The sequence below is a fragment of the Mauremys reevesii genome, linkage group 12, assembly GCF_016161935.1.
Source record: "Mauremys reevesii isolate NIE-2019 linkage group 12, ASM1616193v1, whole genome shotgun sequence".
Taxonomy (NCBI): Eukaryota; Metazoa; Chordata; order Testudines; family Geoemydidae; genus Mauremys; species Mauremys reevesii.
The window spans coordinates 10,957,524-10,981,728 of record NC_052634.1 but is presented as its reverse complement, the minus strand read 5'-3'; the positions used below and the strand labels follow the sequence as shown (position 1 = coordinate 10,981,728).

At 47.6% G+C, this 24,205-nt stretch overlaps 1 protein-coding gene and 1 long non-coding RNA gene across 10 annotated transcripts in view; one reads left to right on the top strand and one right to left on the bottom strand.

Moving 5' to 3' along the window:
• Positions 1–24,205, bottom strand: part of OPCML (opioid binding protein/cell adhesion molecule like) — an 854,468-nt gene that overhangs the window by 371,393 nt on the left and 458,870 nt on the right. The window lies entirely within an intron of this gene.
• LOC120375520 lies at positions 16,188–23,041 on the top strand. Of its 3 annotated transcripts, none has more exons than XR_005586595.1 (3): positions 16,188–16,479; positions 17,016–18,165; positions 22,860–23,041. It is a non-coding gene; the product is annotated as an uncharacterized LOC120375520 (long non-coding RNA). The 3 variants fall into 3 exon arrangements; XR_005586594.1 differs by having other exon boundaries at positions 17,011–18,165; XR_005586593.1 differs by having other exon boundaries at positions 16,188–16,663; positions 17,011–18,165.

Genomic DNA, 24,205 nt, shown 5'->3' with positions numbered 1-24,205 from the left:
ACCAGGAGTCAGCAGTCCCTGAACTGGGAGCCAGGAAATGTGAAAACCTGATGTCCGACCTAGGAACTGGGAACCAGCCAATCTCAAACAGGGGGAAAAGAAACGGTAACATCAACAACAACAACAGTTTTGGTTCTTTGGCTTTTTTTTTTTAACTGAGAATCCCCGTGGCACTTTGCAAATGGTTTTTAATGAATTCTGTCAATAAACTTGAGTCAGATGGAGCAGAGAGGTGAAGTGACTTGCCCCCGGACACTTAGAAAGTCAACGCGAGATGCATGGATAGAAGCCGTAAATCCTGCCTCTCAGTCCTGTGTTTTAACCAGCAAAGTAAGACATGAGAGCTATAAATGAGATGAGAAACCTGAGGTGAGGTCTACAGGCGGAACCAGGAACCACTGAGCCCTGAACTGGGAGTGAGGAATTATTATCATCATTACACACACAGTAGATCAAAAGCAAGGAGAAACCATGCTTCGGAGCCCGGTCTTACAAGATGTTCATGTACATCTACCATACCCCAGAGGTTCAGCACAGATCGGATAAGCTTCCTGTCTTTTGTGTGCCTAAGCAAGCTGCAGAGCTGAAACGACTGAGGTTCACCTGACAGTAGGGTGGATGAGATATGAATTGGAAACAAAAAACTTTCCATGCTCTACACACAACAGTCTTTTCTCAAGATACCTTAGGAGGGAAAGAGAGAATTCTGCCTCTCAAGGGAAGCACATGCCATTCATTGATCAGTGGCTGGGCTATGCTGATAGTTTCTAGCTGGGCAGAGCATTTGTGTTTCTGTTTTTACTTTATTATTCTTTTTTTAACTGTGGAGTGATTTTATTAATATTAATAAACCTGCAGATAGTGCTAATTTCCTCCATCGTTTTACTAATTAGCTCGATTGAATTGTGAGGATCATCTGCATGAGTAATGACTCCCTATGCACTCCATTCACTGTTCCGCTTCTGCTCGGAAAAGGAAGTGGAGAGAACTGAATCTCGCATGGCCGCCCAGATGTCAGAGGCAGAAGGAAGTTCTCAAATCACCAGATTCCCCCACTTCTGTCATGAGAGCTGGAAGATTCTCCCCCAATCTCCAAAAAACATCTCATTGAAAGGGCGTGGAGAAAAACCAGGTGGGGTGCAGACATCGGAAGATCATATCAGACAACAGACAAAGCATGCCCAGTGCTCACCTGGGACATGCACGTTACAGATAAAGATTCCTCGTGTCTCCAGTCACTGGGAGCATGGAATTAAGACACAGAGGGTAAAATCCTGGCCACACTCACAGTTTTGCCATTGGCTTCAACAGAGCCAGAATTTCCCCTTGCACCTCAGTTACAACAGCAGCACCCCCACGGTACACAGAACAGTCCCAACGCCTTTTGGCCTATTGGGTCTGGTGTAAAAGCTTACTCAGGGGTGACTGCTAGTTGCACAGCCCAGGCCAGGGATGTGGAAGAAGGCGGCTCACTTATACCACATATGTGGTGCTGTGAACTAGAAGTGCCCATTCCACATGTAGCTTCTTAGGGTAAGCCCCAGAAAGGGACCTGGTACATTCTGGTCTCTAGGATGGCCCTGGGGAGAAATGCTGCACGTGCTACTGCTTGGTAGAGACTCATAATCCTTTAAAAGATTTGATATCCTTGGAGTTGATCCATTCCCCTGCAGCTACAGCACACTGATGGACTCGCACGAATGAAGCTTTCTGCCATCTAACGACAAGTCGTGCATGAGTCTTTCTGATAGGATTATATCACTCGCCCTCTCGCCCTTGCACTTCCTCCAAATTCCTCTCCTTCTGGTAGATGCTCTCACACATCCAGGGCCCCTGCTTCCCTACTGCAGGATATCAGCAGCTACCACTGCACCCACATACCTCTGAGCTCCAGCTGCCTGCAGGAGAAAACCAGGATAAGGAGGAAGGCCTCTGTGATCTTCACTGTTATTGCACTAATATAGAAGAATCGCCACCATATCAGCCACTCAGCCAACTGCAGGGTAAAGGCCTTTTCACAGCTACCTCCATCCGTTTTATGCTCATCTATCCTAACCCTGGAAAGTCCCTTTCTGGTAGTGGAATAGGACATCAATTATTTTTCTTCTTCAGATGCAAAGCAGAGGGGAGAGAGGTTAGGTTATCAGAGGCTCTCATTCTCTGAAGAGATTGTCTGGATCATATTTGTATTCATTTTCATGAACTCAATGTACAAGTCACTAATAGAACACAATCTGCTAATTAAATTTCACTCAGTACGGCAATTTTCACCTTAGATCAGCTGTGTCCTTGCACATTTTTGCCACTAAGGTACTAATAGCATCTTATTTACCTTATAATGAATTCCACCAGGCTTATCATTCAATTCGAGATATTAACGAGCATAAATGAGAGCAACGTGAGGGGAGGGGGGAGAATTCCAAAGAGATGGAAACCGCAATTCTATTTTCTTTCCTTTATAGTGCTGGCAAAAGGTAGCTCCAGGGAATGAAGTCCTTGATTTCACCACAGAAGAATCACATACAAGGGCAGCAAGCTCCTCCCATGTATGAGCCCTAACTTGGAGGGAACCACACCTTGGTGTATCAGAAGAGGCCAAATTGCATCCTCCTCTCAGCTTCTTCTGAGAAAATTGGATGGTCGTGTTTGCCGGTGGGTAACAGTGCCTCTAGTGGATGGAATCAGGACTGCTTAACTGTGTATGTCAGGCCCCATGCTGCAAACAAACTCTAGCTTTTAGCTCGGTTGGCAGGGGCCTGAGCTCTTGAAGCAGGAGGAGCTGAGTTCTATCCCTGCTCTCATTTGGAAGTCCTAAGTTTCATTACAATATAGGTTTATTAAAAAAAATAAAGCAACGTGTTTGCATCGAAATTCAGGGTCTCAAGTTTCAAATGCGTTTGCACTTGTTGGGTTAGAATACACCCCTCTGGACATGCAGATGGGCAGGTGCGGCTTTCCATGGCCTGCGCTAGAAAATGGGGATCACACTTAAACTGTTTTTCAAAGGAAGGCGGGAGGTGGGAGATGCATTCATCTCTATTATGGATCTCGACAGGATGCAGCTGTTTGTGGTTTCCTGTGAATGGTTCTAGGGATGGGTCCAAGCTGCAAATTTTAAATTCAGATCTCACTGGTGTGCCCCTATTCTCTCTCTCTTGGCAGAGAATCTTGGCTTTCTGGAATCCCCCCATTACTCTCCCTTTCTAAGGGCTTGTGCTCCAATCATCCTTCCTCAGGCCTTGGAACCTTGGATTTGATCTTTGTGGTACACAAGACGGTCTTACTGAGCATTAGTCAAGGGTAGGTCACTAAAGAGCTACTCAATGTGCTCCCACCCAGAAGAGGCTGGGCATGGTCTCTCAGCACAAACGTGTCCAGCTTTTCATGGAATGGAAGCTCATCCTTTCTCTGTCCCAAATCAGGGTCAAGTCCAGTAGACACACGGGATCAAATCCAGCCCTGGATGACCTGACTTCAATGGGAATTCCACCTACTTCCAACCAGGGCTGCGTCCAGACCATGATATCCTAATAGCCAATCACCAGGAGGTAAAAAAACAATCAACCACCCAACCCTGCTATTCTGTAGAGTGGCTTTTTCTTTTCTTTGCAAGTTACATGGATTTTCACAACTATAATTGGCTGAAGCAACATTGACATCCAGTGGCCGATTAGATTAATCGCAGAGTATCTACATCGTATTTTCTCGGGGGATGGAGAAAGGAATTAGCTCTTTGACAAGGACGGAAGTCCGATTTGGAACTGAACAGGAATGCCCCTGGCATTCCACCCAGCATTACCCCTATGGTGTGCCTTGTTCAATGGCTATGACAACAGGACCGCATTTGTGTCACTGCTGTGTTGGGGAATCATGTCTGAATGTTGTGTTATTCACAAAACCCTCTTAGAAACTGGAAACTATTGGGAACTGGATCCTCAGCGGGAGTGAAGCCGCACGGCTCCACTGAGCGGAGTTCTAATGATTTACACAAGCTGAGGATCTAGCCCCATGACTTTGCCTCACAGTTTTCCCTTTCCATTGGGTTCACAGCTGCTGAAAACTATGGAATGACACTGTTTTATACCAGCTGCGGGTCTGAACCAGGGTGTTTCTCGCCCACCCCCCGTGTTTCTAAACAAATCAGAAACCAGAACAGCTGCCTTTCAACCAGTTCCTTATCTCTATGCCGGCATCATGCAGGACATCAACAGCTCTGGCAGCAGTGCTGGTCTGTAAACAGTGGATGCAGCCTACAAAAAACAGCAGCCACGTACTAGATTTTACATGGGGTGCTGAAAAGTGCAGATGCAGCCTTGGAGCAGCCACAGAAAAAAATTAGTGGGTGCTTAGCACCCTCAGACAGCCAGCTCTCCCCTCTCCCCAGCACCTCCCAATCAACTCCTCCCCGTGCCTCCCGCCCACCGCAATCAGTTGTTTCGTGGTGTGCAGGAGGTGCTGGGGGGGAGGTAGATGAGCAGGGATGGGGCACACTCGGGGGAGGGGGTGAAATGGGTGGGAAAAGGCACTGCAGAGTGGTGGCAGGGACTTGTGGGGAAGGGATCAGGTGCGGGCTGGGTCTGTGGTGGAGCTGGGAGGTTGAGCATCCCCTGAGCCCGGAGGAAGCCGGTGCCTATGTACACAATACTCAGTACTTATATGCCACTTTTCATCTGCAAACACTGTGCAGACATTAACTAAAACCAGACAACCTCCCTGCTGGGGGGGTTATCATTATCCCAGTTTTACAGATGTGGAAACTGAGGCACAGAGGGGAAACATGAAGAATTCAGTGGTAGGAGTGGAAATCGGCACTGAGTCGGCTCTTAATCCCCTGTTTAGACCGTGCTGTAGTATATTAAGAGCTACCATTTCTATATTTAAATGGGGCATTTAGATTCCAGATGCCGTCTCCTCTCCTGAGGGTTAAATCCAGCACTTAGGTTACTCATTACATCCATTTTTAATGTTCTCCCGTTCCCTTGCCCCTCCTCTCTTTTAAAGAATGCTAAGGAATTTATTGCACCGCGCGATTAAATATTGATTGGAAATTCTCCCCAAGTATATTTCCCCTCCATCTCTCCCCCTCCATGGGGAGAATGTCAAGTTCTGTTTCCTAAGCTGTCCCCATCCATTGATTACCATCATTAGGACACTGCCTTGTGGTTCAAGTATTTTCCTTGTTCCTGTACATTTAATTAGATAATTCTTCCCTAGAAATTATTTATAGCCGAGCTCGGGAGCTATTGTTAGTCCGAATGTAAATAAGACTCAAAGAGGAATTCCCAGAGTCCCCCTGTGACTGGTGAACCGCTCACTTCATTCCATTAGCGCCAGTCCCAGCACTCCTGCTTAACACAGACTTCCAGGGGTTTTATGGCTGGAGCTCCCGCTATTAAAAATAAAAAAAAAGTTCAGGCGTGAGTTCCTAATTAACGTTTTGATACGGGACCACACAAAGGACAAGTTTCACAAGGTCAGAGCAGGGGACCCAGTGGCGTGTGGCAGGAAATTGATTTTTCTAGGGAGGGAATTAAAGCAGAAGGCATGAATGGAGAGAGAGAGAGGGATAGGAGTGGTGAATGACAAAACCCTCCTGAAATGTGGGGCAGGTGTGTCGAGTCTATACAATGAGTGTCTGGTTAGCCGGAACAGTTTAGAAAAAACCCAGCTTCACAAATAATTCGATGACTCAGTCATGGGGCTACTCTTTATTCTTGAATATTCAGATGGCCGCCTGGTATTTGTGAAAATGTGCTCCAGTGTTAGCACTGACGCTTATTCAGTGGAAAGGCCGTACTGGAAAAGAGCATCCTTTATTCACCTGTTCAGGAAGGTTCCGTCATCCAGTCGGGGAAGGGGAACAGTGGCACATGCCTGCAATGGCCAGTCATGTAACACAAACACATATCAAATCTTTAAAGTTAATGGTTGGGTAGTGAAGCCATTCAGTACAAAGCACAAAGACCGGGATCGGTTTTCAAATGAGTCTCTCGCCAAAAAACAAGTCAAGTTTACAACAAATCCCGGGCCTGATTCACCACCCACATCTCTTTTACACCGTCGATTCCCAGGGATTTATGGCCGATTTACACCAGCGAATGGGGACTATTTGTTGCAAAGAACCACGCTAGCACTGTCCAATTGGTTTAGCTTCCATTACTCGAAGGATACGTCTACACTGCGTTTGAGAGTTGGTGGGAGCGTACCACCCAGTCTGAGCCAACAGATTCGGGCTAGCACTCTAAAAATGGCTGCACAGATGGCGCTTTGCAGTTGTGCCTTGGGCTGGAGCTCGGGCTCTGAAGCTTACGGCGGGGGAGAGGGCATCAGAGGGGAAATAAGACACGGAGATGAAGTGATGTGCCCATGGTCACAGAGGGAGCCTGGAAGTTAACCCAGCTCTCTTCAGCCCCAGGCCAGTGCCTTAACCAAAAGACCTTCCATCCCCGAGCTCAACCCTCCCTCCATCTCCACGTGTGCGCTACACATCTTTACCCACCTGCGATTAGAGTTCTCTGTGCCACACATGCCCCAGGGGCTGGGCACGCTCTGCCTGCATGCACATGTTAGCAGCACGCACGCCGCGTGTGTCTGGTGGGAGGACATGCCAGCTAAAAAACACCGGTTCCGCTGCCAGTTTTGATTTCTGTTGCCTCCCTGAACTGCCTGCTCTGTGACCCTGCCTGTGCGAGGCTTCCTGGCCCAGCCTGCTCAGGCAACAAAGGTGCCAGCCAGCCAGCCCCTTCTCAAAGCTGCCGAGCCTTGTCAGGAGCCATCACACTTCTGGAAGGGGAACGCCAGGGGGATGTCTATTATTTTAAACATATAATTGATTCTAATTCATCACTTATCGCACAGTGACAGATTTTTATATAGTTTATTATCTCAGTCACAGCACAGGGGTCCGCCGGGGCCGGCTCCTATGGTTCTGCATGTCCTACGACTTGCTCCCGTTATCTGTCGGATTAAGTTAGGGATTCTGGTGTCTCAGGGTCCCCAGGTAACCGTCAGCGTTCTCCTCCTCCTCCCACCGCAGGCTTGAAGCAGTCTTTTTACACCGCTCCTCCTGGACCTGCCTGCCACACTTAGTCTCCTAGTTAGCTGATTAATTGGGGACTGTGGATCCCCGTGACCTGCAGCGACAGCTATTACTCCTTGCCTTCGCTACACAAACACACCCCAACATGCAGGAGTCTCTGACAGAGCCACAGACCCCAGCCCGTTCCTGTCTTTGTAACTCGTAGGCAGATGGGCTAGCGGGGTAGAGTGATTCCTAGACCCCTCTCCCAGCAGGAGGGGACAATCTCTTTCTCCTCCCCCATTCTCCAGTGCGGCTTCTCCCTCTGGAGAGCCTTGGCCGTCAGCAGGGAAATTTGCAAAGGTGGCCTCTGATTCTGGGTGCCCAATGACACCAGGCAGACTGGCACAGGCTGCGGCATGCTACCCTCACTACCAGCCTCTGGAATGGCCCATTGGAGATTGCAATGGGCCAGGCTGTGATTTTACAGTGTGCCCTGAGGACGTGGGGGTCGGGGAGTGCACGGCTACACTGCCTCAGGAGCTGGCCAGAGAAGGAACTGTGACTCAGAGAGGTGTGAGTTCCTCACCTGCTGCCTGCTTGCTGTCGCAGGGGAGAAAGTATTATATCTCTTTTTATGGAGCAGACGACTCTTTCCTGTATCCCAGCCTATGATGGGCGGGATAGAGCTGGCGTCCTCTTGCTCCCCACCCACTTGCTCTCAGGTGGGAGGAGGGAGAAGAGGGGCCTTGCTCCTCTGTTCCAGCCCTAAATGCCATCTGAGCAGGGGAGTAAGGTAGGAGTTGGACACACTCCCCTGTTTGGCCGAGTAAGGGCTGGGACAATCTCGACCCATCACTCTCCTTCCAACTCCAAACAGACCTAAGTAGGGTTTGCATGGGACAATAGCCAGAGTCATAGAGTTTAAGGCCAGAAGGGACTCCCAGATCATCTAGCCGGACCTCCTGTAATCACAAGCCTGCCCACAAACCCCCTCCAGTTTCTCCTGTATTGAGCCCAATACCCAAGTTAACCTAAGGTATTATAGCCCTCCAGAGATCAAATTATTGTGTGCCACAGGCAGAGAGCAGCAGGGACCGAGTCCCCCTGCAATGGAAGGGAATTGATTTGGTGAGACAGACGCAGAAGATCCTAGTAAGAAACCCATGCCCCAAGCTGCAGAGGAAGAAAACAAAAGCCGAACAACCTCCTGGCCCCACACCATCACCACCACTACCCCAGGTCCCTGTCAGATGAAATGAGACGCATACCTCCCCCTATGGCCTTTTGCCAACATGTCCTGCAGACAAAACAGTTGAATTTGCTTGCTTGTTCTAGCAAAGGAGATCTCTCAAAGGAACGTTCCCGGGCATGGTGAATTTTTAATCAAACTGCAGGGAACTTTAATGAAAAAGTAATGTTGAACAAGAATAGTCACCTCCAAACCCAAACACTAATGAGTTTGCGGTCAGCCAGCACAGCTAGAAGGAACAGACCAAAGCCATGGGAATGGGGCACAGAAACAGAGCTATCCAGAACAACTAGAATACTGTGAAGTACCAAACACATGCAGCAAACTGCTGACCAATGGTCCACAGACCAAAAATAATTCACAAACAGGTCTGGTGAAGCAATTTCAAAGAGCAAATGCAACTGAAAAAAATCAGGAACTTCTGGTGGACAATTAGTCAAACGGAAGGAAGAGACTAAATTATTGTCTCACCTCTGATTTGGCCTAGCCACGGGGTCAGTGCCTCATGCAATGTGGGGGTCTGATGTTCCTTCAAAATCTAGATACGGCAGTGACTGGTGTTCAATACATTTCATGAATAAATGAAATAAACCGAATAGATTTCGATTCAATTAGATTAAGTTAAAAAGGTCGAATCACAGAAATGTCAGGCTGGAAGGGACCTCAAGAATCAGCTAGTCCAGCTCCTGTGTTGAGGCAGGACCAAGCAAACCTGGACCACTCCTGGCAGATCTTTGCTCAACGTGTTCCTTAAATCCTACAATAATGGGGATTCCAAACCTCCCTTGGAAGCCTGTTCCAGAACTTAATTATCCTTATAGTTAGACAGTTTTTGCCTGATATCTAACCTAAATCTCCCTGGCTGCAGAGTAAGCCTATTACTACTTGTCCTACCTGCAGGAGACACAGAGAACAATTGATCACCACCCTTAACACATCTGAAGACTTATCAGGTCCCCCTTTCAATCTTCTTTTATCAAGGCTAAACATGCCCAGTTCTTTTAACCTTTCCTCAGAGGTCAAATTTTCTAAACCTTTTATCATTTTTGTTGCGCTCCTCTGGACTCTCTCCAATTTCTCCACATCTTTCCTAAAGTCTGGCACCCAGAACTGGCCATGATACTCCAGCTGAGGCCTCCCAGTGACAAGCAGAGTGGGACAATTACCTCCTATGTCTTGCGACATTCCCGTTCATACACAGCAGAATGATACTATCCTTCTTTGCAACTGCTTCACATTGTTGACTCATTCAGTTTCTGATCCACTGTAATGCCCAGAGCCTTTTCTGCATTACCACTGCCTAGCCAGTTATACCCCTTTTTTGTAGTTAGTTATGTGCTTGTTTTTTCCTTCCTAAGTGTAGTACTTTGCACTCGTCTTTACTGAATTTCATCTAGTTAATTTCAGACCAATTCTTCAATATGTCCCGGTTGTTTTGAATTCTAATCCTGACCTCCAAAGTGCTTGCAACCCCTCCCAGCTTGGGGTCATCTGAAAATATGATAAGCAGACTCTTCACTCCAGTATCCAAGTCATTAATGAACGTATCGACTAGTACCAGATCCAGGACTGACTCCTGTGGGATCCCATTAGATATGTTCCCCATTTGACAGTGAACCATTGATAACTACTTTTTGAGTACAGTCTTTCAACCAGGTTTAGCCCCCCCTTTATAGTTATTGTGAAAATGTTACGTGGGGCAGTGTCAACTGTCTTGCTAAAAATCAAGATACATCATGTCTACCACTTCCCCACTATCCACGAGGCCAGTAACCCTGTTGACGAAGGAAATTAGGTTGGTTTGGCATGATTTGTTCTTGACAACTCCATGTTGGCCATTACTTATAACCCTATTATACTCTAGGTGCTTACAAACTTATACTTCAATAATTCGTTCCAGTATTTGTCCCGTTATCAAAGTTACGCTGACTCATCTATAATTTCCAAGGTCCTTGTTCCCACCTTTAAAGGCAGAGGCTCTGTTTGCCCTTCTCCAGTCCTCTGGGACCTCACCGATCCTCCAGGAGTTCTCTAAAATAATTGCTATCGGTTCCGAGATTGCTTCAGCTAGTTCCTTAAATACGCTAGGACGAATTTCATCAGCTCTGCTGACTTCAGTACATCTAAATATTCTTTAACCTGTTCTTTCCCTCTTTTGGCTTGTGTTCCTCTCCCTTTGTTGTTAATATTAATTATGTTAAGTATCTGGTCACAACTGATCTTTTCAGTGAAGATTGAAGCACAATACACATTTAACATCTCCGCCTTCTTGATGCCATCCATTATTGGCTCTGTTTTCCTGCTGAGTAGAGGGCCTATGCTTTCCTTCATCTTTCTCATGCTCCTGAGGCATTTCTAGAACCTCTTCATATTGCCTTTTATGTCCTTTGCTAAGAGTAACTCATTTTGTTCTTTAGCCTCTGACCCGTTTGTGCTTCCCCCACCCCCTCAAACTCCTCCTTAGCAATTTGTTCATCTTTCCATTTTTTGTAGGATTCCCTCCTGATTTCCAGGTCACTAAAGAGCTCCTCCATACTGGCCTCTTACTATTCTTATCTGTCCTTTGCATGGGCATAGTTTGCTGTTGAACCTTTAATATTGTCTCTTTGAGAAACTGCCCACTCTGCTGAACTCCATTTTCACTTTGGTGTGTACAGAGAGAGATAGATTAGACAGACTAGGTAGCTAGATTACTTTAGATTGCAAACTCTTCATTTATATTGTCTTTCTACAGCACCTAGCGCAATAGGGCACAGAGTGATTGGCCTTGTGGCACCACCACCACATGATAAATAGTAAATAAATAACAAGGAAAAATGAGATCAGACAGGTTTAAATTAAATAGATTGGGATTACGTAATTATAGATGACAAGATGGGGGATTAGATTACACTAGATTAGAAGAGACTGATTTAGATTAGACAGAGGATGAGACTAGATTAGATGTGATGTGTGATCAAATATATTTAGATTAGATATGATGGAAGAGGATAAGGGAAAATAATTTTCTGTGCTTTAGGCTTTCTCTTTCCTTGCTATCCAAGTGATTTTCAAATGCAGGTACATACCATCCCTATGTTACAGATGAAAAAACTGAGGCAGAAAAAGAGAGACAGGAAGCAACTTGTTTGGAGTCACACAATGAGTTAGTGACAGTGTGTGGAATAGGACCCAGATTGCCTGCGTCCTGGCTCCATGCTCAATCCCTGGCAATGCAAACCCTTGGCGCTTGAAAGAACTATCTGAAGGGGGCCCCACTGACTATGCCTCTTGCTGCTGACCATGCATGACGTAGGCTGGGGTGGGCTTTGAATTGCTAAGGAAGACCAACTCTTTTCCCCACCAACTATTGCCTTTGCTGGTGACATTTCGCTCGCTGCATTATGAGCTTCCTCCCCCACTTCCCCTAGGAATGACACTGCTGTTATCTCCACTGCATCTAAAGCACACACAGATTCAGTTTAGGGACAGTTAATTTCCAATTCTTTCCAGATGGGTTGGAATAATATCCCCAGGTGGTAAATACATTATTAAGAAGGCAGTTTGGTGTGAAATTGGCTATTAAAATATAGATAAAGTTTAATATATTGAGCTCCTTGTCAGAAAAATCACTTTAGAGGGAGCTTATTATTTGTTTGATATTAAAAGAGTCACAGCTCTGCTCCAAGTGACAAATGGGGGGGGGGGAAATGCCACTGGTAATGAATAAAAGCTTTTTAACATTTAAATTTAGGTTTCCGTGCAACGCCCCATGCTGCTCTGAGCATGCCCACGCGGCAGATCCATCCATGGTTACTAAAATGTCAGCAGCTCAGGGTCCCTGGGAGGCTGTCGGCCTGCACCAGCCGTTCGAGAAGCGGCTTTTCTGAAATCTGAGTGTCTGCAATGAGACGAGTTTGCAGTGCTCAGCTCTGTTGATCAGAACTCCCACCATGCCACGGTTGGGCTCTCTCTTTTCCCTCTGCCAAGGTACCGCCAAGATCTCTCGCGACCTTGCCTCCTGGTCGGCACCCTACAAGGTTACGGTGGCTGGAGCAGCATATAAGGGAAGCTTAAACAGGGCCAGAGATTGAATGCCTTTCAGATGCTCATCCTAGGCATGAGGAGTCACTTGCAAGGAATTATGGGTAACTTTACAGTTGTACCTACCCTAGGAACAAATCTGCTCAAGCCCTTCCTCCAGGGGGCAGTTTTTTCCCCTCAAACATGACGCTCACAAGGTAACACCCAACCACAGCTATTCCTCTGACCAACACAGGCTGTAGCTGCCCAGGCTATGTCTACACTGGCAACTGAATGACAAAACTTTTGCCTTTCAGAGGTGTTAAAAAAACACACGCCCCCGAAAGACAAACGTTTTGCCAACAAGGGCCACTGTGAACAGTGCTTTGTCAGCAGGAGCGCTCTCCTGCCAACAAAGCTAGAGCCGCTCGTTGAGGGGGTGACTTTTTTTGTTGGCAGGAGAACACTGTAGTGACACAGCCATGTTGCTAAAAGCTGCGTAGTGTAGACATAGCCCCAGAGACATTTTCCCTTGAAACTCTGCCACAGCTCCCCTTCAACTGAGCACTCTTAGCCCTTCATGGGAGTCACCTGACCCCTTCCCAGCTGGGCCTGATAATCAAATAGGGGTGGCTAGCCTCCTCTGGCCCATAAATGGGAATCCCCCACTTAGAATCATAAAATATCAGAGTTGAAAGGGACCTCAGGAGATCATCTAGTCCAACCCCCTGCTCAAAGCAGGACCAATCCCCAGACAGATTTTTGCCCCAGATCCCTAAATGGTCCCCTCAAGGGTTGAATTCACAACCCTGGGTTTAGCAGGCCAATGCGCAAACTACTGAGCCATCCCTTCCTCCCTTGTTATACTCTCTTCCCTCCATTCTCCCTTTATCATTCAACCTCTGTATTTGAGATCAGCCCTGGGAAATCTGACCAAAAAAAGCCTCTAGCATCTGAGAAACCCCCCTGTGCAATTCTGCAGACCCAACAGGTTAGAAAGAAGCTTGAATAAGTAGCTTCCAAATATATAGATACTTACCTAGACCCAAACTCCCTGTCTTTGAAGGTCTTTCCCATCACTAGGTTCAAAGGATGAGTTGTTTTTCTAACCAACCTTTAGCAGTTTCAACCGGACTAACGTTCTGGGTTCCAGTTCCTACTGCTGCCGTGTGAAAAACGGCACCATTGCAACCCAGATCCAATCTGTAATGAATAATTCAACAGAACCTCGCAAAATCCATACCCATCTCTCCCCACTGCTACGCAGACGGCTCGAGGTAGGTCTCGTATTACTAAGACTTCATTAGTTTTACAAAATATACTACAGCACATTTACTAGCAGGCTATGAAGTATCATAAATAATTAAAACCAAATTACACTTGTCAAGGGTACGAATGAAGTGCATTGCACAATGGGTTCTCCTGGCTTTTTTTAATTGTTTGCCTGTTTACAAATTCACAAGGGTTTTACGGGGTGGGTTAGAATTTGGTGACCTTTGGGCCAAAGATATCATGAACCTGATTCTTAGCCCACTCACCATTGATGTAAATCACGAGTAAATTCAGTGTAAGGCAACAGAGTAATATCTCTATGCCACCAGTCTGAGATCAGCATCAGAAGCGAGAAGCATTATTAATCAGCATTATTATTATTACCTGGCAATTTGCAAAGTTCAGTAATTGGCACTTATTAGATCTTTCAGTTGATGAGAATCTACAGTCATAATCCTTTGAGGGAGGGCACAATAGGAGTCCAAAGTGTTTTACAAACATTAATTAATTAATCCCAGGACTTATATATATATAAAGTACTATTTTATGCTAGATTCATGCGCCAAAACAATGCAGCAGGAGAGTTCATTGGGCTATTGTTTTACAGACCTGCAATAGTTTTCTATAGTAAGAGGCGGTAGGTTAGTATTATTATCCCCATTTTATAAACCAGTAAACTAAGGCACAGAGAGGTGAGACAGTGTCAGAGCTAGGGTCGCTGATTATCTGTCTTTTGCTATAACTGCTAGACGATGGGCCCACTGCATTCCTGGAAGTGAGAACTCATTGCTCTGACCCAGACACAGTTCCAGCATCTGGTTTCTCCGTTACTCTGTCTGTGTGTGTTCACAGACTCACAACGCTTCCTGTTCTCATTCATCCACCCGCATGCAAAGTGAGTGTGAAACGTCACCATTCGGATCAGGTAGAGGTTCACGTTCACTTTCCACAGGTGTAAACGATGGCAGAGGGTGCAGGGTGGTGGACAATCATGCTCCAGAGCTCGCTCTCTCTCTCTCTGCAAAAGGAACTAACAGAGTGCCGAGAGAGAGACGTAAGAGTCGATTCCCCAGCACTGTCCCAAATGTCCTGGCAACAGGGACCAGCTGATTCTAACGCACAGTGGGGTGTAGGCGTGCGGCGGGGAAGGTTGGGGGAGTTCATTGGCAAATGAAGGTTGTGCAGAGATTTGGGCATCTTCCACTGTGGGAGAGGAGGAGCACATGTTGCCTGCCTGTGTGTAATGTGACTGCTTCACGCAAACTTGCCCTTGTAAAAATCCAGACTCTACTTCTATATCCCGGGGCCTCTTCTTTTTCTTTCTTTCTTTCTTTCTTTTTTTTTTTCCACAAGCGCCTCCTAAAAGTCACTTCCACAAGTTAATACACCTCTAGGGCACAAGCGTCTCTTTGGGGGACTCCAGGGAGCCCGAGCATGTGATCTCCTTTATCTCCCATTTCTGTTTGGCTCTTTAGATTCTAATGGTTTTGATGTTTTATTAATGGTCCCGTTCTCTTCTAGGTGGCTGGAGTCCTGCCTGTCACTGGGGATTGACAGCTAAACACCAGGAAAGGAGACGGAAGAGGGGGGGCAACATTTAGCAGTTGAAGCAAGGTAGAAGGACTCTGGGATTCTATTGCCAGCTCAGCCACTGACCTTGGGCAAAGCGCTGTGTGCCTCAGTTTACCTATTTTGCAAAATGAATAATAATCCCTCGTCTGCCCTCGCAAGGGGCTTTTTCAGTTTTCATTAATATCCGTAAAGAGCTTTGAGATTCTCGGATGAAAGATGTGACAGAAGTGCAAAATATTAATTAGTTTATTAAGAATTAATTAATTCCTCCAACAACTGCAAAAGAGAAAAATAAAAAAATTCATGAGTGGCTCAGAGGGTTGCATATGTCCTGTCCTGCTCTTGCTGCTCGACCCCTCTGGAAGCCTTAGCGCGAACATGACTTGATTTAGTTTATTGCTCTTTCCCCTAAGACTAAGGGTAAGTCTATGCGGGGTGGGGGCGGAGGTGTGTTGCTATCTTTGCTTAAAACAGCAGCAAAGACAGAAGAAAGTTGGCTTTCTTAGTTGTGTTTGCAGCTTGAGTTCAATCTAGGGTGACCAGATCATAAGTATGAAAAATCGGGATGGGGGTGGGGGGTAATAGGTGCCTATATAAGACGAAGCCTCGAATATCGGGAGTGGGATTGTCCCTATAAAGTCGGGACATCTGATCATCCTATTTCCACCCCCAGGCTGGTCAATAGGCTTTCATTTGAGCGCTAACCTGAACTGCGTGTCTTCATGGCTTATTGAACCTGAGTATTGAACCCTTTTTTCCCCTTTCAGTGCAGCCTAAGACAAAAGAGGCACAGTTGTTAGGAGCAGGCTACCTGTAATTTGGGAGAAAACCCCCTGTTAAACTATACTACAGCCCTCCCTAGTAATGTCCTTTCCATCAATGGACAGAGAGCAAGGGCTTTGCACGCAAGTATTCCCAGCTCTACCATGATGTTGCCACATGCCACTGTGCAAAATGAGAGGACAAAGTTATTTAAGTTCTATGTATATTGTGATGTCACAGTGCTACAGCAGCCAATCAGATGAGATTTCAATGCTCAGGTATTTCTGACTCCATTATTATTATTTCTCTTACAGTAGTGCCTAGAGCACCTAACCAAGATTGGAGCCTGATTGTGCCGGGTGCTGTACAAACAGTGTAAAGTTGTGTCTTCACTGCCATTAATGATGGTTCTGTTTAATTTTTTACAGCAAGAGAGCTAACTCGTGTTAATTATCTCACTGTAAAACCACACCTTTTTCGGCAGGGAAGACATAGTCGACAAGGCAGACTCACAGACTTCTAAAGCAAGAAGGGACCATCGTGATCAACGGCCTTGAGAGCGCCTGCAACTAAAAGCCAGCTTTTGATCACCATTACTCAGGTCATGTAGCATCTTACTCTGCAAAGAGCCTCATTGAAATAAATGGAACTACTTGCAAGGGATTCCAGCAAAGTGCTCTCTGGGACCCCGCCCCCAAAATGTTTACCTCGACTTGCTCACGTGTGTGAAAAATACAGAATGTCTGACCTCTGTGAGGGTTTTATCACATGCTCGTTCACAGGGGGTAAGAACACACCTTCACACAGCACACAGTCAACCTGTGGAACTCCTTGCCAGAGGATGTTGTGAAGGCCAAGACCACAACAGGGTTCTAAAAAGAACTAGATGAATTCATGGACGATAGGTCCATCAGTGGCTATTAGCCAGGATGGGCAGGAATGCTGTCCTGCCTCTGTTTGCCAGAAGCTGGGAATGAGCAACAGGGGATGGATCACTTGATGATTACGTGTTCTGTTCATTCCCTCTGAAACACCTGGCATTGGCCACTGTTGGAAGACGGGATACTGGGCTAGATGGACCTTTGGTCTGACCAGGCAGGGCCAGTCTTATGTTATGTTCTTTTTTTCCTAGTGAAGACAAGACTAATGTGAGGAAGGCTAAATAGGCAAGTGTTATCCTCATCTCCGAGTACCAGATGGGAAACTGAAGCACACATTGATGAAATGACTTGCCAGAGGTATGCCTGTGGTACAGTCAGACTTTGAACCCCAGATCTCGAGTATGGAAGCAGTATTTTTACCACCCGACCATCCGTCTTTTTAATACGGGAACATTAAGTCTCATCTGTAGTCTCCTCCACTAAGCTTGCCCCAGTCCTGGCCTGCAGCTGCGCTGCCTAAGAAAACTCCCACTGCCTGTGCCGTCTCCTCCTCACTTGTCTTCCCCTTCAGTCAGACTCGCGCAATTATCTGCCAAACCTGGTATCCTTGGCACTCCCACTCTGCCCGCTGCCTCCTCCCCTCGCTCCTCGCACCAGAGGAACTTGCAGTTAGTACTGGGAGTGCGTTTGCTAGTGGAGGAGGCGGATCAAGGTGGTGGAGGCTCCTTTCAAAGGGAAGCTGAAGAGGTTTGGAGGAGAGGCGGGCCTGACTGCAGGCTTCCCCAGAACGTCTTAATAGTGTCACTTTCACACATCACTTGAAAGCCGCCTGACAACGTTCTCTCTTTAGGAAAGAAAATATTGTACAAGTTAATAGCCCTTCAGGCACAGACGCACGCAGGCCCTTTGCACTCGAGCCCTGGCGGTGTTTTTCTTCTGCTTGTTCTCAATGTCTTTTCAAAGCATTGCGGCCTGTGCAGGAGCTGTGGTCCTCAAGACTGTGCCTTTGAGGGTTGATCTTCCCAAACAGGGAATCTAGAGTCATAAACTGAACCCAGATCACTGCTTTGCACTGGATTCCCCACCGGCAGCACTGCTGCTATTCTCACACTAGGCTGCCCACCGATAACCCTTCCATCCACCGGAGTTAGGCACCGGTACCAGTGGGGCTTTGAGGGAATCCCTTTGAGGATCTGGCTGGAGTGATCACTGAGCCCGCAGGAATGATCAAGGCAGAGCAATATGCAGGAGAGATGTTCTAGGGAGCCCTGAACTATGAGAGGTTCATGCCCAGCTTCCCCCGTGTGCTTTGCTGGAGATGGATCCCTGCCAGGCCTTTCTCTCTGGACGGCAGCGGGCGGGGATGATGCACCATTTCACTGGCGTGGACTAGCGGCGAGAAGCAGGTACTGTCATGGTCAAGGTGTGTGTGTGTGTGTGTGTGTCTGTGTTTTTAACAACAGAATTGTGCCAGCAAAAACCCTAGTGCAGGCATAGTTATACCAGCAAAAAAAGTGCTTTGGCTCAATGAACCAGAATATGCTGTGCTGGCAAAAAGGTTATTTTGCTGCTATAACTGTCTACACAAGGAGTGTTCTGTGGAATAGCTATGCTGGCAAGGCTTTTATATGTAGACAAGGCTTAAGGCACTGGACAAAGACTCCAGAGATCTGGGTTCAGTTCTGGCTCTGCCATAGACTTGCTGTGTGGCCTTGGGCAAGTCCTTTAATCTCTCATTGTCTCAGTTCCTCCACCTGTGTGCAAGGGTCTGGTGCATTTGGAAGGTGGGCGCAGGTCAGGACTGAGCCAGTGTGAGCCCAATGTGAGAAGAGCAGGAGGTCCGGCTGGTTGGAAATCCAGGGCAATGTATAGATGGATGTGGGGAGCCCAGGACTAGACTAGCAGGAAGGTGCTGCAGCTCTGGATTGAAGTGCAAAGGCACAAAGGGGTGCAGGCAGGTCAGTACTGAGAGCAGGAGTGGAAGGCCCATGCCAGTGATTCTGCAACCCCATAAAACTTCTCCCAGGTGCAGCCCACAGACAAAGCCCTGGTGGGCTTTGCACGGCGAAGCTAGAAATATCTATAGAGACGGGTTTTGTTTGCTTCCTTTTCTTTTATCATATTCAAAACCACTGTCCTCCATCCTCTGCCTCCCCAGAAAGCAGCTCCCTCAGCAAATGCCCTCACCAGAGCCCAGCAATTGATTTAACCTCTGTTATCTCTCCGATTAGCCCGGCCATGGTACAGATAGTTAGCTCTTATCAGCCCATTAAAGAGTCAAAGAATGCTGTTACCAGTTTTTTTATCTCCAAAATGCACACAAAGCCCTGCTGATTATTCTATTAATTTGTTAATGAACCTGTCTTGCCAGACAGATTCTCTGCTCCCTTGCAAGTCAGGGATGGGGAATTCAATCTTTCTAGGGGCCCAGGCCCTTGGCTCAGAAGGCTTTTAGCTTAGAACTACTATAGGATCTGAAACAGAAGTTCTTTGCCCCCAGACATCTGCCAAACAGATGCATGCAGTGATTCAGGAACCACTTCGGCATTGTGAGATAGTAAGTCTGGATGAGGACGTGGTAAATTGGTGACCAGCCAGATAGGAGAACAGACGCTATATGTTCTGGGGCCCAATGTTTTGCATGACTCTATGCAAAACTCCCTAACACGAGTAAGGCCCGGTGTAGCTCTGTTGCTACCAACGCAGGCATTAATTTTCTCAAGTAGCCAGTGATTTTGGATGCCTCTGATTTTGGGTGCCTAACGGGAGAGGCCAAGGACCTGATTCTGAGAGGAGCTGAGCATCTGGAACTCTAGTTCAAGCCATCGGGAACATATGGGGCTCATAACCTTGGAAAATCAGGCCCATGGCTCCCAAAAATACAGGTGCCCAAAGTTGGAGGCCACAGTGAGATCACAGAGGCTGTAGGAATTCCATGGCATTCTGAATCCTTGGGCACACTGATGGGGGATTGAGTCACAGGCTAAGTGACTTGCCCAAGGTCAAACAGAAAATCTGTGGCGGAACGAGGATTTGAATCCAAGTCCTAGGCTCGTCTGTGCTAAACACCATCCTTCCTCTCCACAGCCATTAAGGCTAGATTGTTTTTTAAAAAAATAACAAACGCTGAGATTCTTGTGAAACAACACGACTCTGGGAGCATGTCTAAGGGGGAAAAAAAAGCTCAATCATTGTGAGAGTTGGCACCACTTAAATGAAACACAGAGCTGCCCCTTTCCTCCCCACAGCACTCATCTGCCTCCATTCTTTTCTCCTGTCAATTTTCTACTGCTTACAACAGAGGGCTGGGTGACAGGGCTGCCAAGTTCTTTTCCCAGCTCTGCCCCTGGTTCACTGTAGTCTTGGGCATTGCCTTGACACCCTCCCGTCCTCAGTCCACCCATCTGTAACATTTTCAGTGCATCAGACAATAGAGCAAATACTCTGCTGTCATTGAGGGTTGGTTGGCGCAGAGGACGAGGGCAGCTAGGCAACCACTAACAGCGTCACACTAAACCCAGCCCAGGGGCTGCTGGACATGGGTTCCCCAAGGGGCCATCTCCCACCGGAGACAAGCCAGAGCACACCATGCTCTTGGTACAGCCTCTCTTCACTGGGGCTGCAGAGAGGTGGTATTAAACCTGGCTATCCTGCCTCTATGCCTTCTGGGATCTCCCCAACAGTGGGGAGGTGTGGATGGTTTTCACTCTGGAGGCCCAAAGTGAGCAGAGCAAGGCATAAATCTGCCCCAACATCTGTACCTCCAAAGAAAGGCACCAGGGAAATGCAGAATAATATTGCTGCAGTCAGAAGATACCATGGGAGTGGCTGTGGGCATTCTTGGGGCAATTTCTCCTGCCCCTCACGCAAGGGAAAAGTGGAAATCCTATTTCAACAAAGAAGAGGGTGACAGGGATTCAAATTAGGATGCTGCCGAAGAGTGGGAGGAGAGAGAGACAAAAATATCTAGCGCCATATTAAGAAAGGCCTGTCTATCATAAAGGCTCTATGCTTTCACGGAGCGGACAATTAATTGCCTTCCTGCTAGCCCCCTTGCCCCCCCCCCCCACCTCACTCCGTCCAGAAAACTGTTTCCTTTTCAAATGTATTTTTAGGCAAAGATAGCTGGATATTTAAGTATTTCTAAAGCTGCCAATTGCACAACAAATTAAATGCATAACCCCAGTGCACTCTGGGGAGGAATATATTATGGACAAAAGAAACCTGTCATCACACCCACACACAACATTATTTACTTTGCACTCGTACACGACTCTGCTGTCACTGTGATCCGTGATTCCCAAAGGTGAAAGACAAAAGGCAGAGAAATTCCCAGCAGCTCTGATGGCCACAAGTGTCACTCGTCCCCAAATCCCACAAGACTGCAGGGGGCTTGGATCGGGAAAGCAGCTGCAGACATGATCCAACCCACCAAAGTCAAAACGCCCCAGGCTTCAAGGTGATCTATCTGAACCCAGTTCTGGATCCATATATTGCAAACAGGCCGTATGTCTGACTCATCAGCTGAACCAAAATGCTGGATCCGAACTCCTTAGCTTTTGGGGTGCTCAAAATCTAGACCCGAATATTGTGGTTTTGAACTGGTGCCTAGTGTGTGTCCTCTGCAGTCAAGGTGACAGGGTAAGGACTTTAAGGAGTATATAAAAAGTGAAAAATGGGATTACAAAACTGAAAGGGGGAGTAGGTGTGTGAGAGACAAGGAACACTACTTCATTACCCATGACCAAGGGGTTAACTGGAGCTCAGCTGCCTCCTTCCCTGGCTTGTGGAGATGCTCAGAGGAAAGATCATAAGTGTGTCTGCTTAGGAGACAATGTTTTGGGGAACATACCCAGTGCCAGAGCTCTAGGACCCTGAGCTGGGATGTTTTCTCTTTATTCTCTTTTATTCTTGTGTTAATGAGGGATTTTGATCTCTATTTAGCCATGCTCTTCCCTGAGGGAAAGATCTTGGTGACTGCTGTTGAATTTGTTTGTTTCTCTGTTGCTGCTGAGTCACTCCACCTGCTTACCATATGGCCCAGCTCTGGAGTCTGAACTGTTAGGGTGATGCCGTGGGATGCTGCAGGTTAAGGGTCACATTTCCAGAGGAAGCACCCCACAGCAATCAAACGGCGGGAGCAATGTGATGATTAGACTCAGCATTACCTTCTCCCCAGCTGACAGCCCCAGGACTAGAAAAATGAGCAGCACTCTTTTCACATGACAGCCCATCACCACTGTCTGGTCTTATGCTGCATCTGTCCCATGTGCCCCACTGCTTTGCTGCACCACATGGCATAGGTGCCGACCCCGTGGATGCTCCGGGGCTGGAGCACCCACGGGGAAAAATTAGTGGGTGCTCTGCACCCACTGGCAGCCAAGCTCCCCTCCTCCCCCACCCCATCTCCACCCCCCCTGCCAAGCGCGCCGCATCCTCGCTCCTCCTCCTACCTCCCAGAGTTTCCCGCTCGGCCACTGCCAAACAGCTGTTTGGCAGCGTTAGGATGCTCTGGGAGGGGCAGGAGGAGTGGGAACGTGGCACGCTCAGGGGAGGAGGCGGGGAAGTGGTGGGGCAGGGATTTGGAGAAGAGATTAGAATATTGGCAGGGAGCTGGGGGGACTTTGGGGAAGGGGTTGGAATGGGGGCAGGAAAGAGGTGGCAGGAGGCGGGGAAGGGACGGGGCCTCATGGAAGGGGTGGAGTGGGGGCGGGGCCGGGGGCAGAGGGTGGGTCAAGCACTCACAGGAAAGATGGGAAGTCGGTACCTATCCCACATGACAGCACTCAAAACCAAACACATCCATACATACATTGCAAGCTCCTTGGGGAAGGGACCATCTTTTTGTTCTGTGTCTGTACAGCACCTAGCACAGTGGGGCCCAGCTCCTTGCCCGGAGCTCCTAGATGCTACCACAATACAAAACAATAAATACTACTAATATGCAGTGGAGCCATGTGGCACTCATGGACACTGTGGGAAATCAGGAAGGGGAGGTGTCCCAGATCACGGCTAATCCTACAATCCAATGGAAGAACACCTAAAGTCCTAGGGAGTGTCGTTCAGGTAAAAAAAAATATAAAGGTGGTTATCTTTACAGGAACTCAGTATCATCCAATGGTATTCGTCCTGCAGGACATGAGGCATGTTGAAACTCAGGCACTCTCCTCAATGGGGACCACCTCCCTCTTCCCTGCCTGCACCTTTCTGTCCAGCCAGTGCTTGATATTTGAATCTAAAGGTTAGATACGTGTGGCCACGAGGATAAAAGGCCACAATCAATTACCGTGTCTGCTTGTCCATTGGAGTCAATTTTTAATTATGGTGATTTGGTATTTTGGGAGGTGTGGGGGCGAGGTGTAAGAAGGGAGAATTGTGTGTGTGTGTCGGGGGGGGGGCGTTAAATTAGGATGTGTATTTTGCATAGACGTTCCTCTGACCACATGGTGTACAATACATCCCCTTTTCACTCGCTTTCCTTTTGCTGCCATGCAATGATTCAGCAGAGATGGTGACTGTAAAGACGCAGCCAAAAGCTGCTGGCCAAAACGTTTCCAAACGGCAGCAACTCCAAAGTGAAAAATATTCCCACTGCAGCTTCCGGGAGCAGCAAGCTGCCAAAGACATGCGCCCTCGCGCCCCTATTCCCCCTTTAAGCATTTGAAGGAGCTTCCAGCTCCCTGCCCCTGTGCCTCAGTCAGATCTGCACAGAGCACCTCCAAGCTCACTTATTCTTTATGCCCTTTGCCAAACCTGCCAGGATCGGGGCCCATTAGTGTCTATCACCCAGGGTGTGGGGCAGGATGTGCTTCCCGATGCAATTTTTAAACTACATGGAAATATTGTATTTCCCCCAGCATCACACAGGCAGACATTCAGTCACAGCACCGCCCACCCATGGCTTTGTACCGGGAACTCATGTTCAGCTGATCATCCACCGGGACTCCCAATCTTTTTTAGAGTCACAACTTCCCAGGACAGAGTCCCCCATCCTGTAAGCACGGCCTAGCTTCTTTGTTCCTGGATGCACACATTGATATTTAGTGCATCCAGGAAATGCAGAGTTTGCTTGCGACCAGTTTACCAGGCCATCCAGATCATTCGGTATCAGTGACCTGTCCTCTTTGATATTTACCTATGCCCTGATTTGTGTGTTCTCTGCAAACGTCGGTTTACAGCAACACGCCCCATGTACTCCAAACAGGAGCACCCCTTCACGTACCCCCCAGGATGCTCTGACACACACACAAACTCAGAGCAGCACATACACACTGACCAGCACATACACACCAGACACACACTCCCAACAGCCCAGACACACATCCACAGCCGCCTCCTCTCTGCTTTTTGTAATAATTAACTATTTAAAATTCTAAGAGTGCTAATGGCAGCAGCACTGGGCTGGGTTCTCATTAGCCAGGATCAATTCCTGTTGACTATTCGCCT